Source organism: Bubalus bubalis, chromosome 20 (assembly GCF_019923935.1).
Source record: "Bubalus bubalis isolate 160015118507 breed Murrah chromosome 20, NDDB_SH_1, whole genome shotgun sequence".
Classification (NCBI taxonomy): Eukaryota; Metazoa; Chordata; class Mammalia; order Artiodactyla; family Bovidae; genus Bubalus; species Bubalus bubalis.
In genome coordinates, this window is record NC_059176.1 from 23,250,671 (window position 1) to 23,265,716 (window position 15,046).

At 40.3% G+C, this 15,046-nt stretch overlaps 1 protein-coding gene and 1 long non-coding RNA gene across 8 annotated transcripts in view; both read left to right on the forward strand.

Annotated features, from left to right (window-relative positions):
• SLC25A21 (solute carrier family 25 member 21) overlaps positions 1 to 15,046 on the forward strand; it is a 519,679-nt gene that overhangs the window by 182,748 nt on the left and 321,885 nt on the right. The gene's annotated exons all lie outside the window — the stretch shown is intronic.
• The window catches only part of LOC123330694, a 45,245-nt gene continuing 37,754 nt past the window's right edge, over positions 7,556 to 15,046 (forward strand). Inside the window, exon 1 of the long non-coding RNA XR_006546749.2 lies at positions 7,556 to 14,438. This is a non-coding gene — a long non-coding RNA (uncharacterized LOC123330694). The remainder of the gene's footprint in view (positions 14,439 to 15,046) is intronic.

The window sequence follows — 15,046 nt, forward strand, 5'->3', positions numbered from 1 at the left end:
GTGACAGTACCTTCCTTTGGGGGGCACATTATGTCATACTTTTTAGTTGGCATACTGTTTAGTTTCTATCTTTCAAACAATATTGTAAGCAGTTTCACATAATACCAGTCACTGTAGTTCCTTGTTTACACCATGGTCCCTTAAATAGCCTTGATGAGGCAAATAAAAAAAGAGATAATATTACAGAATCCAATTAATTTTGCCACTTTTCTGAGATTACTTGGAATGTATTACCCTTAAGTATATGGGATTAGAAAGGCAGAGGTAATATAAACCTATGAGGATTTTTGTCTGTTTTATTTACTGCTTTATATTAGCACCTATGCCAATGCCTGTAGTATAGTAGGCATCCCAAAATATTTGTAAAATAAATAAATTAGAGCCATACCAAGCAGAATATGTTTTTTTCCTCCAATGTCTAATTTTAGATTAAAAATAAGGGAAAGATGCAAAGTTATGAAAGTGAAACCGGCAATACAGACTATTCACTAAAAATCACTCAATAAGTATAAGCCATCTAGAAGACTTTTATACCATGTTTCAGAGTCTTATATTCAAGACTTTTAAATATCAACTGAAGAGCAAAATATCTTTCTTTTTAAAACTTTATAGATATTAAAGTAAGGATATTTAGTATCAGATATTTATTTTGGAGCATATTCAGCCATAATTTATGATGGTTATTAGCCTTTCCTTTGGCCTATTTTGAAGAAAATTCAAAAGGAATTAATGTCTTTAATGCAGGCTTGGAAAAGTAAACAAAATATGTTTCCTTAAATATGTGTGTGTGTGTGCTCAGTTTTGTCCGACTTTTTGGGACCCATGGACTGTACCCTGCCGGGCTCCTATCTCTGTCCATGGAGTTTTCCAGGCAAGAATACCTGCTGCTGCTGCTGCTAAGTCGGTTCAGTTGTGTCCGGCTCTGTGCGACCCCATAGACAGCAGCCCACCAGGCTCCCCCCTCCCTGGGATCCTCCAGGCAAGAACATTGGAGTGGGGTGCCATTTCCTTCTCCAATGCATGAAAGTGAAAAGTGAAAACGAAGCCAGCTGCTCAGTCATGTCCGAATCTTAGTGACCCCACGAACTGCAGCCTACCAGGCTCCTCCATCCATGGGATTTTCCAGGCAAGAGTACTGGAGTGGGGTGCCATTTAATTTTCCAAGGGATCTTCTGGACCTAGGGATTGAACCTGCACCACTTGTGTCTCCTGCATTGGTAGGCAGATTCTTACCACTGCGCCGCCTGGGAAGTTCTTCCTTAAATAAGCGGGATGTTATTTAGTAAACTATATCTATATTAATCAATTTAAAATATCAATCTACTTTAAAATGTGCTAGACTCTAATGCCATTATTCATGTATTCCTGTGCTTTGTTTGTGTGTTAGCTTTTCCCCCCATGCTTCTTTTTAAAATTTTACTTTTAGTTTCATGTGTGCAAGCTCAACAAGATGAAAATAGAGTTACTGTGTTGTGATATTTGAGTAACATTTTCCTATTTTGGGACACTGGAAGTTTATTCACTCAGGAGTATTCACACTAAGAATGATACTATGAATAATACACAAAGAATAATTAAAATTCTTAAATGAGTCACGCTTTCTGTGATGTGTAACTATGTATTTGTGTGATATGTGATGTATATTTGTTTTGTTTTGTTTTGTTTTTTCCCTTTGGCCCTATCTCAGAGCATGTGGGATCTTAGTTCCGTGATCAGGGATGGAACACATGCGTCCTGCAGTCGAAGTGGGGCTCTTAACCACTGGACTGCCGAGGAAGTCCCTGTGATGGTATATTTTAAGAGATCTTCCTATATGATATACAGTCTTTAAAAATGAGTTTAAAAGATTCCAAAATCAGTTCTAGGCTCAATTGGTGTTGAACTTTTACTGTTTTCTATAAGCACTAAGATTACATAATGTTGGCAGTAAGACATTCTCCATGTTTTACAAGCACTTTTCAGAATATTTGACTGTACTCTAAAAAGCACAAAATCATAAAGGTGGTCAGTAGAAAACGCAGAGTGTTGTTTTGTTGATTTTATTATTTAGTCGCTACGTTGTGCCTGACTTCTTGTGACCCCATGGACTGTAGCCCGCCAGGCTCCTTTGTTCATGGGATTTCCCAGGCAAGAATGCTGGAGAGGGTTGCCATTTCCTTCTCCAGGGTATCTTCCCGACCCAGGGATGGAACTTGCATCTCCTGCCTTAGCAGGCGGATTCTTTATCTCTGAGCCACTACCACGGAAGCCCCAGGGTGTTCTTTACCTGACACCAGAACAATCGTTCAGTTCATGAAAAATGCAAAGAGTAAATTCAATTATAAAGAAGCCTGTTAGGTATTAAGTGAAGTAAATACTTAGCTCCGGAGAAGGCAATGGCAACCCACTCCAGTACTCTTGCCTAGAAAATCCCATGGATGGAGGAGCCTGGTAGGCTGCAGTCCATGGGGTCGCGAAGAGTTGGACATGACTGAGCGACTTTACTTTCACTTTTCACTTTCATGCACTGGAGAAGGAAATGGCAACCCACTCCAGTGTTCTTGCCTGGAGAATCCCAGGGACTGTGGAGCCTGGTGGTCTGCCGTCTATGGGGTCGCACAGAGTCGGACATGACTGACATGACTTAGCGTGACTTAGCAAATACTTAGCTCAGTATTTTTTTCTTTATAAGTAGTTGTTTTTCACTCTATATACCGAGCATGCTGCTGCTGCTGCTGCTAAGTCACATCAGTCATGTCCGACTCTGTGCGACCCCATGGACTGCAGCCTACCAGGCTCCTCCATCCATGGGATTTTCCAGGCAAGAACACTGGAGAGGGTTGCCATTTCCTTCTCCAATGCATGAAAGTGAAAAGTGAAAAGTGAAAGTGAAGTCACTCAGTCGTGTCCGACTCTTCACAACCCCATGGACTGCAGCCTACCAGGCTCCTCCATCCATGGGATTTTCCAGGCAAGAGCACTGGAGTGGGGTGCCATTGCCATCTCCGATATACCCAGCATACATTTTAGTAAATAAATAGAAGGTAAAGAATAACCCCTTCTTCTGTGATGGTCTCATCCTTCAAGCCAGAAAAGAATGTCAGTGACCTTCCAATTGCTCCATAGATAACTACTGTGGGGTTAAAGCACTGGACTAGATCTCCATGCAGGGTCCTCTTGTCCATGGGATTATCCCAACAAAAATACTGGAGTGGATTGCTATTTCTTTCTCCAGGGTTTCTTCCTGGCCCAGGGATCCAGTCTGTGTCTCCTGCAGCTCCTGCATTGGCAGATGGATTCTTGACCATTGAACCACCTGGGAAGCCCATAGAGTAGGCCTGGAAGGAATATAATCAGAGCATACACTGTCTCTGCTGACCAGGATAGAGGCTATTTTTGAAAAGGAAATCTCATAGTTTAATGGAGAAATAGTTTCCAGGCCACAGGTTAGGAATTTTTGCTTTCTTTATTGAATCACTGTAGCCTTCAGTTCAGTCAGTTCAGTCACTCAGTTGTGTCGGACTCTTTGCGACCCCATGGACTGCAGCACGCCAGGCCTCCCTGTCCATCACCAACTCCCGGAGTTTACTCAAACTTATATCTGTGGCCTTAGAGCTTGCTGGATTATAGGTTTGTATAAGCAAGTTTTAAAAAGTACTACCTCAGCAGGTTTTCAGATTATCTCACAATATCCTGTATTAATTTTTACTGAAATTTTTGGTTGATTGTTTTCCAAAATAGTAATATAAGCTCTAAGGTAAAAGACTCCATGTTCTACTTAGTTTGAATACCTCAGAGGACCAGGTGCTTGGCACATTCTTGGGTTTTGAGGGTACCAGAATCATGATGTCTAACCTGGTAATGGCATAGTGCCGTCTTATGGGAAACTGTCTTCTAAAGACTAAGAATAGCTGCTTAATAGCAGTGACCAGTAAGTTAGCTAACAAGGTGAGGATCCTAGCACTGATGAATGGTTTAGGCACTGATATCCTCTAACTCTTTGGGGAAGGGACATTCACTTCCAGTCTAGTGGAGAATAACTAAGGAAATGATGTACAATACACAAAACTCAATCTTTCAAGCCAAATAATTGTAATATTCTAGAGCATACTGCAAAGAAATAGAGGAACAATAGAATGGGAAAGACTAGAGATCTGTTCAAGAAAATTAGATATTCCAAGGGAACTTTTCATGCAAAGATGGGCACAATAAAGGACAGAAATGATAGGGACCTAACAGAAGCAGAAGATATTAAGGAAAGATATAAGCATCTGAATGCAGAGTTCCAAAGAATAGCAAGAAGAGATAAGAAGGCCTTCTTCAGTGATCAATGCAAAGAAATAGAGGAAAACAACAGAATGGGAAAGACGAGAGATCTCTTCAAGAAAATGAGAGATACCAAGGGGACATTTCATGCAAAGATGGGCTCGATAGAGGACAGAAATGGTATGCACCTAACAGAAGCAGAAGATATTAAGAAGAGGTGGCAAGAATACACAGAAGAACTGTACAAAAAAGATCTTCATGACCCAGATAATCATGATGGTGTGATCACTGACCTAGAGCCAGACATCCTGGAATGTGAAGTCAAGTGGGCCTCAGAAAGCATCACTACGAACAAAGCTAGTGGATGTGATGGAATTCCAGATAAGCTGTTTCAAATCCTGAAGGATGATGCCGTGAAAGTGCTGCGTTCAATATGCCAGCAAATTTGGAAAAGTCAGCAGTGGCCGCAGGACTGGAAAAGGTCAGTTTTCATTCCAATCCCAAAGAAAGGCAATGCCAAAGAATGCTCAAACTACCGCACAATTGCACTCATCTCACATGCTAGTAAAGTAATGCTCAAAATTCTCCAAGCCAGGCTTCAACAGTACATGAACCATGAACTTCCAGATGTTCAAGCTTGATGTAGGAAAGACAGAATAACCAGAGATCAAATTGCCAACATTCATTGGATCATTGAAAAAGCAAAAGAGTTCCAGAAAATTGTCTACTTCTGCTTTATTGACTACCCCAAAGCCTTTGACTGTGTGGATCACAACAAACTGTGGAAAATTCTTAAAGAGATGGGAATACCAGACCACCTGACCTGCCTCCTGAGAAATCTGTATGTAGGTCAAGAAGCAACAGTTAGAACTGGACATGGAACAACAGACTGGTTCCAAATAGGAAAAGGAGTACGTCAAGGCTGTATTTTGTCACCCTGCTTATTTAACTTCTATGCAGAATACATCATGAGAAACGCTGGGCTGGATAAAGCACAAGCTGGGATCAAGATTGTGGGGAGAAATATCAATAACCTCAGATATGCAGATGACACCACCCTTATGGCAGAAAGAGAAGAAGAACTAAAGAGCCTCTTGATGAAAGTGAAAGAGGAGAATAAAAAATTTGGCTTAAAACTCAACATTCAGGAAACTAAAATCAGGTCCCATCACTTCATGAGAAATAGATGGGGAAACAGTGGAAACAGTGACAGACTTTATTTGGGGGGGCTCCAAAATCACTGCAGATGGTGACTGTAGCCATGAAATTAAAAGACCTCTGCTCCTTGGAAGAAAAGTTATGACCAACCTAGACAGCATATTAAAAAGCAGAGACATGACTTTCCAACAGAGGTCCATCTAGTCAAAGCTATGGCTTTTCCAGTAGTCATGTATGGATGTGAGAGTTGGACTGTGAAGAAAGTTGAGCCCTGAAGAATTGATGCTTTTGACCTGTGGTGAGAAAACTCTTGAGAGTCCCTTGGACTGCAACGAGATCCAACCGGTCCATCCTAAAGAAAATCAGTCCTGATATTCATTGGAAGGACTGATGCTGAAGCTGAAACTCCAATACTTTGGCCACCTGATACAAAGAACTGACTCATTTGAAAAGACCCAGATGCTGGGAAAGATTGAAGGCGGGAAGAGAAGGGGACAACAGAGGATGAGATGGTTGGATGGCATCACTGACTCAATGGACATGAGTTTGGGTAAACTCCAGGAGTTGGTGACAGACAGGGAGGCCTGGTGTGCTGCAGTCCATGGGGTCGCAAAGAGTTGGACACAACTGATGACTGAACTGAATTGAACTGAGAGTGTACTGTAAGAGGGGGGTATTATATTTTATAATTTTATATTACATTAGATTTTATACTCTATTTTGGGGCATGAGCATCATCATGAAATATAATTTATTGATTTATGTATATGGATGAAAAATGCTGCCTGCTCTACCAGTAAAGAATCAGACACAATTGAGCAACTGACACACAGGTATCAGTAAACACAGGATGTTGTAGCCTTTAAGCCATCAGCCATTGCAGCCACCCCCGCTGTGCACCCTTAGGGGATTCAGGATAAGATACAGGGCGGCAGATAGTTACGGTGCGTGTCAAAGGAATGATTTCGATCACCTCAGACTCTTTCATCCTCCCAAACTTACAAAAGCACTAAATTCATGAACTTGAGATTTCTTGTTTTCTTTAATTAATAGTAATCTTTTGATATTCTGATTACCTGGTTTTTTATTGCCAAACTTTTCTGTATCCTAGGCTCCTCCCTTATCTCTTCAGAGCAGTCCCTCAGAGCTATCTGAGAAGCTGTCTTCCAGATTTAAGTTCTTAGTTTTTTCTGCCAAATAAAACATAATTCTCAACTTTTAGGTTGTGCATTTTTTTTTTCAGTTGACATATACAGGTATTTTTTCATATACATGTATGTACATTGATTATTTACATACAGATTAAATATTATCCATCTAAATTGTCATATTAGAATTGTTGCTGCAGTTCTGCCACTGCTCAAAAGATTTGTTATACTCTTGGAGTCAGGTTGAGTCACAGAAGACAACTAATCACTCATATAATACTTTACAGGCACACCTTGATTTTAACCAAATGGTAGCCAGCTTGACCATGTTATTGCCCATCATTGCCTCCAAATTTGAATATTTTAAAAATTCAAATTAATTCCCAAAAGAAAAACTTTATGACCACTGAGGTGAATTGGAAAATTAAAAAGGAGAAGGAAAGAAAAAGTTTTGAAAACATTCCTAAGAGAACTCTTAAAGTGCCCTGTGCAAAGGGAATGTTCATGATATGCATCTGCCTTAAGAAGACAACATCTTTGAAGGAGACAAAATCTATTTTACGTTTTGAAAATTAAATATTACCTTTATCTTTTAAGTAATGTCTTCTTTCCCTCTTTGGGAATGATGTGTGATATAAGTAATACTGTCGTATGCTGCTGCTGCCGTATAATTGATGGTATCTAAGAAAACAAACTTTATTAAAAGATCCCACTTGCATTAGAACATATAGAAAATCATTTTGTTTTAACATTTTCCTCCAAAAGCTGTCTTGCTGTAAGAGAGGAGAGCTATCAAAAAATATTCTCTTTTCTCAAGAATTTGGGAGGAGGTGGAGAAGGCAATGGCACCTCACTCTAGCACTCTTGCCTGGCAAATCCCATGGACAGAGGAGCCTGGTAGGCTGCAGTCACGGGGTCATGAAGAGTCGGACACGACTGAGTGACTTCACTTTCATGCATTGGAGAAGGACATGGCAATCCACTTGTGTTCTTGCCTGGAGAATCTCAGGGATGGCAGAGCCTGGTGGGCTGCTGTCTATGGGGTTGCACAGAGTCGGACACGACTGAAGCGACTTAGCAGCAGCAGCAGCAGCAGTGATAGCTATTCTAGACTTTAAGGTCCCCACCGGGGTCTAGACTTTAAGGTGTTTATGTTTCATTTTTAGGGAGAATATATTATTTCCAGTGGTTTTATTATATAGCAGACATTTTCAGTAAGCCCTCTCCTGGAAATCTTTTTTTTTTTTTTTTTTAATTTATCTAAGCACTTAGCATTTACCATATGCCAGTAGGTCTGCAGAGGAAAGAAAATAAGACTGAATCCTCCTTCTCTGATCAGTCAAAATGCCTTATTTATATCAAGAAAAAGAAGAGAAAATGTTCATTTAAAAATGAGCCAAATCTTCTCCTCCCCAAATGACAAAACCCAAACCTAAACTGTTGAGGAGAGATTAGGCAATCAATCACTAGGTCAGAAAAATAAACTAAGGAAAGAGAATGGAACAAATACTTAAATGAAAGTAGAAAAAAATTGGTGCCTTGAAAGCTAAGTCCTAAATACAAAAGTGTTACATGTTTGAGACGAAATACAGGTCATGTAAACATTTTGTCCTCCATGTGCACAAAGGGAAAATTTACAATTTTGAAAAATTGTGGATAACATTGAGTCCCAAGTACATGTGATCTGGTAAACAATTTGAGCAGCTGCATGATGATTAGCTGCTGGGGAAATGGCATGCAGGGCCTTGCATCCAGCAGGGAGGCAGGAAGAGATGACTGGTGCTTTTCACGCAAGGCTCTCAAAGCAAGAGGATGAACTGGGCTAGGTAGCAGGTGTGGCCACAAACCAAGGGGAGCACACCTGAGGTGCAAATCCTCAATGAAACTTGCTTCCTCCTGAAGCTGAGCCTCCTCTGTCCCACCTGGTGCCTGGCAAGTGACTCAGCAATTTCCAAGAGTCCTGGTTTGAATCAGCCTCACCCTGAGGGTGAGGTCCCTCTGGAGCTTGGGCTAGCAGGAGAGGTAAGATGCAAATCCTCTCACCATATCCTGACCCCACTTTTCACGGGCACTTTGCATTTGATTTTTTTTTTTTTTTTTTCCATCTACAGGCCATGGCTTGTTCTTAAGGAGCTGCTAGTCATTTAATTTCAGTGATGCCTAAAATGTGGGCTAAACAAAATCAAATGATATTGTAGGCAACAGCAGAGAGAAGTCTGGGGGGTAGCTGTGTAGCTATGAGCCTTGTGAAGATACTCTAAATAGGTTAGGCTTTGCCACTGGAGTTCCTCAGGGCCCTGGGGGACATTGCAGCCACTTCTTGCCCAATACTGATCTCACTTTTAGATGTTCTCATATGACATTTACACAAGGGAGCCCCCACCACTTGTTGGGGACCTGCCTACTATCATTTCATGGGCTCCATGCATGTTCCTTCTCTCCTGTGCTGCACGATTGGTGGTCTGCTGTAACTGTGCAGATGTTCTCCTGTGCTATTTCATGATTATTTTTCAAGTGGCCTCTTAGTCAAAGGATGGCAGGTCAGCACATGAAAACATCTGCTCTTACCATTTTTCTAAGCAAACAGCAGATGGCATTGCTGCTGTCCTTTTGATCTGGAGCAAAAATTCCCAAGGCTAAGGTGCTGGTTTACACTGACACTGCCTGGTAAGGGACGGCCCAAGGGTCTGCCTCCCCCAACAGTAGCACTGCCTTCAGCTGTCTTCTCTGCAACAGTTCTATTTAGTTTATTTCTTCCTGGGACTCTACTTCAGCAGGCTGTCTTAATCTTTGATTCTTCTTCCTGTGATTGTTGCCTGATCACCTCACTGGTATCAGCCACGGTCCCCAGGTTTCTTCCCGTTTGTCACCTGTTGGGGTTCTACTCCTGTTGCCAGTGAGGAGACAGTCTGGATCCCCTCAGGATTTGGACACTGGATATGTATGTGCCATGGACCAAACAAGGTTATCTGGGAAATCAGTTCAGTTGCTCAGTCATGTCTGACTCTTTGTTACACGGTGGACCGCAGCATGCCAGGCTTCCCTGTCTATCATCAAGCTTGCTCAAACTCATGTCCATTAAGCCTCTGATGCCATCCAACCATCTGATCATCTGTCGTCCCCTTCTCCTCCTGCCTTCAATCTTTCCCAGCATCAGGTGGCCAAAGTACTGGCCAAAGTATCTGGGAAATAGCTGAACCTAAAACACCTAAGCTTTTTCTAGGTGTTTGTTAAGCCAAACAGACCATCTTAAAATTACATTTTTAACAGTTGGACTTGTAAAACTTTAATGTATATGTTCCTTTAAGTTTGTAACCCATTGAAGAACTGTTATCTTTACAGTGCAAAGATACAAAAGAAATTTCTTCTTCAACTTTATTTTCTAGATTGAGTGCTAATATGTTGGAAGAAAACAACCTTGCACTTTTTCCTTATTAAATTGGATTTTCAATATATATTTCATTGTAATATAACCTTAAGTCATCTGCTTCCTCATTCTCTAGCATCTTTCTTTGGTAGGGGTGTTTCTTCTTTGATGTCATCAGTCAAGTTCTTTATGTATGTCTTTACTTCTTCTTCCTAATCTTTTATATCCTGCCAAGAGTTCCGGGAAGCTTCGATTTCCTCATCTGTAAAATGGGGATAATTAAAGTATTTTCCTTATAGAATTATGAGGATTAAATGAGATAATGTACGCCTAGAGAGTGCTTTCAAAGTGGCACTCGTCATCATCTTCATCATCATTACATTATTAGTAGGTCAAGGTGTCAGAAGACTCAGCTTGAGCGTTTCCTTGCTGAAATGTTGGGCACTATTATTATCTCTTTTTTCTCAATGTAGGAGCCCATTTGATTGCCTTTTACTACTTGATATCTTATGTATTCCAGCTCTGCATTAATTGTTTTATATCTCTAGAGAACTATACTCAGATACAGTTCTTGAGCTGTTTTTGGTCTTATTTGATATAAATATTTATAGCTTTTTGAGTTAAGCATCCCCAGGTTTATATTATAATTTTAACATGGTATAGTAATTATCACATTTAAAGATTTATTTTGATCTTTGCCTTTGGTTGTTCACAAAAGAAAAAACTACAGTCACACGGTTAAACCCTCACAGAGAGAGTGAAATATATTGAAACATGCTGAAGAGGGATCCCATGCCTTTCCATCTATTTCCAGTTTGCTACTTTCTCCTCAGAGTTCCACCCTCTCTGATCTGCACAGCCTGTGATGATTCAAAATGGCAGGTGTGCACGCATGCTTCATTGCTTCTCATGTGTCAGATGGCCAGGTTGTAGTAGCTCCATTCAATTTAAATTTTATGCAGCTATGCAGCTACCAATGTCTGTTATGGGCTTCCATTATGGCTCTGCGGTAAAGACTCTGCCTGCAATGCAGGAGACCCAGGTTTGATCCCTGAGTTGGAAAGATCCCCTGGAGGAGGGCATGGCAACCCACTCCAGTATTCCTGCCTGGAGAATCCCATGGACAGAGGAGCCTGGTGGGCTGCAGTCCATAAGGTTGCACAGAATCAGACACGATTGAAACAACTAAACAGCAGCACCAATGTCTATTGTATTCTTGCAGATCAGACTTTAGAATGGCCCAGGCTTTTAGGATATGTACTTTTTCACAGCAAAGTATTTGGAGGCTCAGGAAGTAAAACCTTTTAGAATACTTGGCAGGCACCTGAAGTGATTAGAAAAAAGAAATAATACATGTGCCTACTTTTCTTTTCTTTTTTTTTTTTTTTAAGACAAGTTCTCAAAAGTAGAAGAGTTGTCAAAAATGAAGGTCTTGGTACATGCTACTCTTTCAGAATTATATTAGCAAATAAAAAGGGAGGAGTAGAGGGGATATTTAAGAGAAAGTATGAGTCATGTTCCTAACAAGAAAAGGCAGTCACCAACTTTGTGTGGAAACAGTCCAAAAGCACGTCTGTTAACGTCTAAGTCATTCTAGAAGTTGGGATTACCAAGTCAGTAAAGTTTAAATACCAGTGATTAGTTTACGTAACACTGGAAAAACAAATCTCCTTCTATCTTTCAAACAAATATTTCTGGTGAGCCCATCCCAGTGTCCTTTTATTTCACTTCCACTCAACTCTTTTGAAATTTGTCAAATCTTCTTATTCAAATGTTGCTCTTTTTTCCCCTCATGTGTAGCCTTAGGAATAAGGCTGTCCCCCAAAGAGGTTTACCTATTCTCAGCTAACTTCTTTCTTAATTTAGTGCCACATTCGACTTTGTCCTTGCTAATTCTGATTTGAAAATTCGATTTGCCACACTTCCTTCTCTTGCCCGAGTTAGGCCTGATCTTCATCCTTTAAAGGAGTTCTCTTGTGCTGTTTCCTTTCCCCTTTCCCCTGAGCGCTTTCAGTTCATTTCTTCATTTACTTTGTTTCCTTCCAGCTTTACAACTTATTTTACAGTCCAGTTGGATCAATTTAACTACCTGTTACAATTTATTGTACTTTTAGTTTAATTTTCATGGTAAAAAAAAAAAAAACTTTTCCTCTTATTAGTTATGTAATATTTCCTGCATCTACAAATTGTCAATTTTCTACTCAAGGAGGTTGACTCCAAAACTGACCCTGGCCTCTCCCTCAAACTCAAATCTGTCTTCCTCCTCGGCTACCTAACCTCAGTTGTATTGGTGTCCCTCTAGTGCTATAAGCTCATCATGTTCCTGTGTTTGTTAACAGAGCCACTCAGTTAGCCTAAACCACAGATTTGGTGTTTTCTTTATCTTAGGCTCCCTTTTCTTGTTTTGCATTCAACTGGGTACCACATCCTATAAGTCAGCTTCCGGTGTGTTTCTCTCATTGATGTGCTCAGTTCCATGCTTATATCATTGAGTTCCCTCGACCTTCACTGCTTTTATCCTCCCACATTTCTCCCAACTTACAACTCATGCCCCTGCCATTGCCACCACCCAACCACATGTCCCACCCTCAGCTTTCCTGCTTCCCGCCACTTCCAATCCATCATACACACAGCTACCAGACTTCCTAATATGTGGCTCTAGTAGTTTATTTTTGCCCCAGACCTTTCAATGCCTCTCTGCTGCCTACTACCTCCCTTCCCAATCCCTACTGCAAGGACACTGGTCATTTCTTCAAGACTTGCTCCAGGAAGCCATCCTTGGTTCTGCTATATTGCTTCCCAAGCCTGCTGGCCAGTCTCACTTTACTTATTCCTCTTTCCTCATCTGTCAACTTCTATCTCCTGTTATAGCCTACTGTATTTCTTTCTTTTTGACTAGAATTTAATACCCACAAAGGTGACAACCATTGCCTTAATTAGTTTTGTATTCTTCATGGTGCCCAGCATGCTTGGTACTTGATAAATATATGTTGAAAATATATATATGTGTGTGTGTGTATAATTAAATATAATCTCCAATATCTTCATTTACTTGTTTCTTTTTTTTTAACATAATCTTCACAACTAGTGTGTCTTTACTGTTGTGATACTCCAAAATTCAAGACTTCTCCTTTCCAACCAGTACTTGTACTTTACAGAAGAAAGTGGGAAAGAATAAAAAACCAATTATTATCACATTTGGATAAATGCTGAAGGAACTCAGAAAGTTCATTTCAGTTTGCCTTGCCTGGCAAGCTTACATATTTACCTGAACTTTAAAAATCTTGAAGAGCATTATTTGCTTATAAATTTATCTCCTCTACTAAGAAACCTTTGAATCCCTACAGGCAGGGACTGATTGAATATATTCAATGTGTAAATGTTGAATATACAGATGAATGTATAAATATAAAAGAAGCTGGATGTTCTCACATTACTTCTTTTAAGAGCGCTTCAGAGTAAAAGATTAGCAATGACTAATCTGTAGTTATTAGTTACCTTTATTTTTAGTCCAGCACAGGATAGCTGCATGAAAATATCAGTTTGAATTGTATGAAACTAGAGATGTTCGAGCGTTTTAACAAAAACAGCAATTTCACATGGCTTAACTTATGTAGGTGTGGATTGGGACAAGTCTAGAATCTATAGAACTTAATGTTAGTACCTTGGGTCTGTATGTATCTGGTTCTTTCTTCACTCTAAATTGATTTGTTACTTTACTTTTGACTCAGCCTATGGAGATAAAGTGCTAATTAGTAATGCTAGTTGTTAGTCATTACTGGTAATTATTGGCTTAATTCTCTAGTTACAGGTTCATATTCATAATTAGTTGGTTTTATTATACTAGTAATTAAAATATAAAATTAATTGAGTATTTTCTTTTCTTTCATGTTGGCCTAAAGGTATATACATGCCATGTCATGACTCTAACTCAGTAACTTTCATGTATGTTGGTGAATTATACTCTTAGGCTCATCCATTCATTGACTATTCCATCAGCAAGTGTTTCTTGAGCATCTACTCTGGGCATGCCTTCTCAAATAACATAGGGTTCCTGGCCTCAAGGAGAGATGGTATGAACAGTGCATGGCCTATAATCTTTGCTCACTGAACAGTTGCTGTGATAATCATTATTATGACAATGGTCATAATCTCAAGTGATAGCAAGCTATACTTTAAGAATGGTTCTTCATAATAATAAAAAATTACTGTCATACTTTTTTTTTTTCCTTCTGACATTTTTGTGACTAAGGAGAGTGAGAAGAATCTAGAGGTGTCATCATTAAGTAAATGTTCTATTGTGACAACTTTATAGAAGTTTATTTGGATCTTTGCTCAATGTCAGCAGAGACAATGGGATCTGAAGCCTCACTCCTCTTTCTGCTTTTCCCCTGTTGGGAGCTAAAGCACTGAGAAGCATTTCCCCTGCGAGACCATGGCTCAAAACCTGTACCGCCAAAACAGCCCTGCTTGCATGAGCCTCTATCGCCTGCCTGGGATAGGCCGTCGGAAGTACAAAAGTGAGTGTCTAGGGCTTCTTTGGACTCTACTACTCAGCTTGGTTGGTGGTAATAAAAACTAGAGTGTGATTTCAGGCCCTCGAGTGTAAAGTAGTTTCAGTGTGATTCAGCCCTTCTTTGCACAACAGTCTTCCATAGCCCACAGAGGAAACCAGACTGTGAAACAGGATAGCGGGATCTAAACAAACCTATTCCCACTCCTGGAAAAGCAGCTCAGCCCACAAGCCCTAGAACAGGACCCTGGAACTTCAACCTTGGGCCTCAGAGGCCACATATTTTTTATTTCATTAATTAGTTTCTGCTTTGTACATAAGTCATGCTTCCCAAAATTTAATTGTAATTGTTCTGAGATTATTCAGAAGAAAAATGAAAGTGTTAGTCACTCAGTCATGTCCGACTTTTTGCGACTGTAGCCCGCTAGGCTCCTCTGCCCATGGGGATTCTCCAGGCAAGAATACTGGAGTGGGATGCCATTTCCTTCTCCAGGGGATCTTCCCTACCCAGGGACTGAACCCAGGTCTCCCACATAGCAGGCAGATTCTTTACCACTAAGCCACCAGGGAAGCACTCTTCAGAAGAGGAAAAAGCTAAATTTTTTTCTGATATGC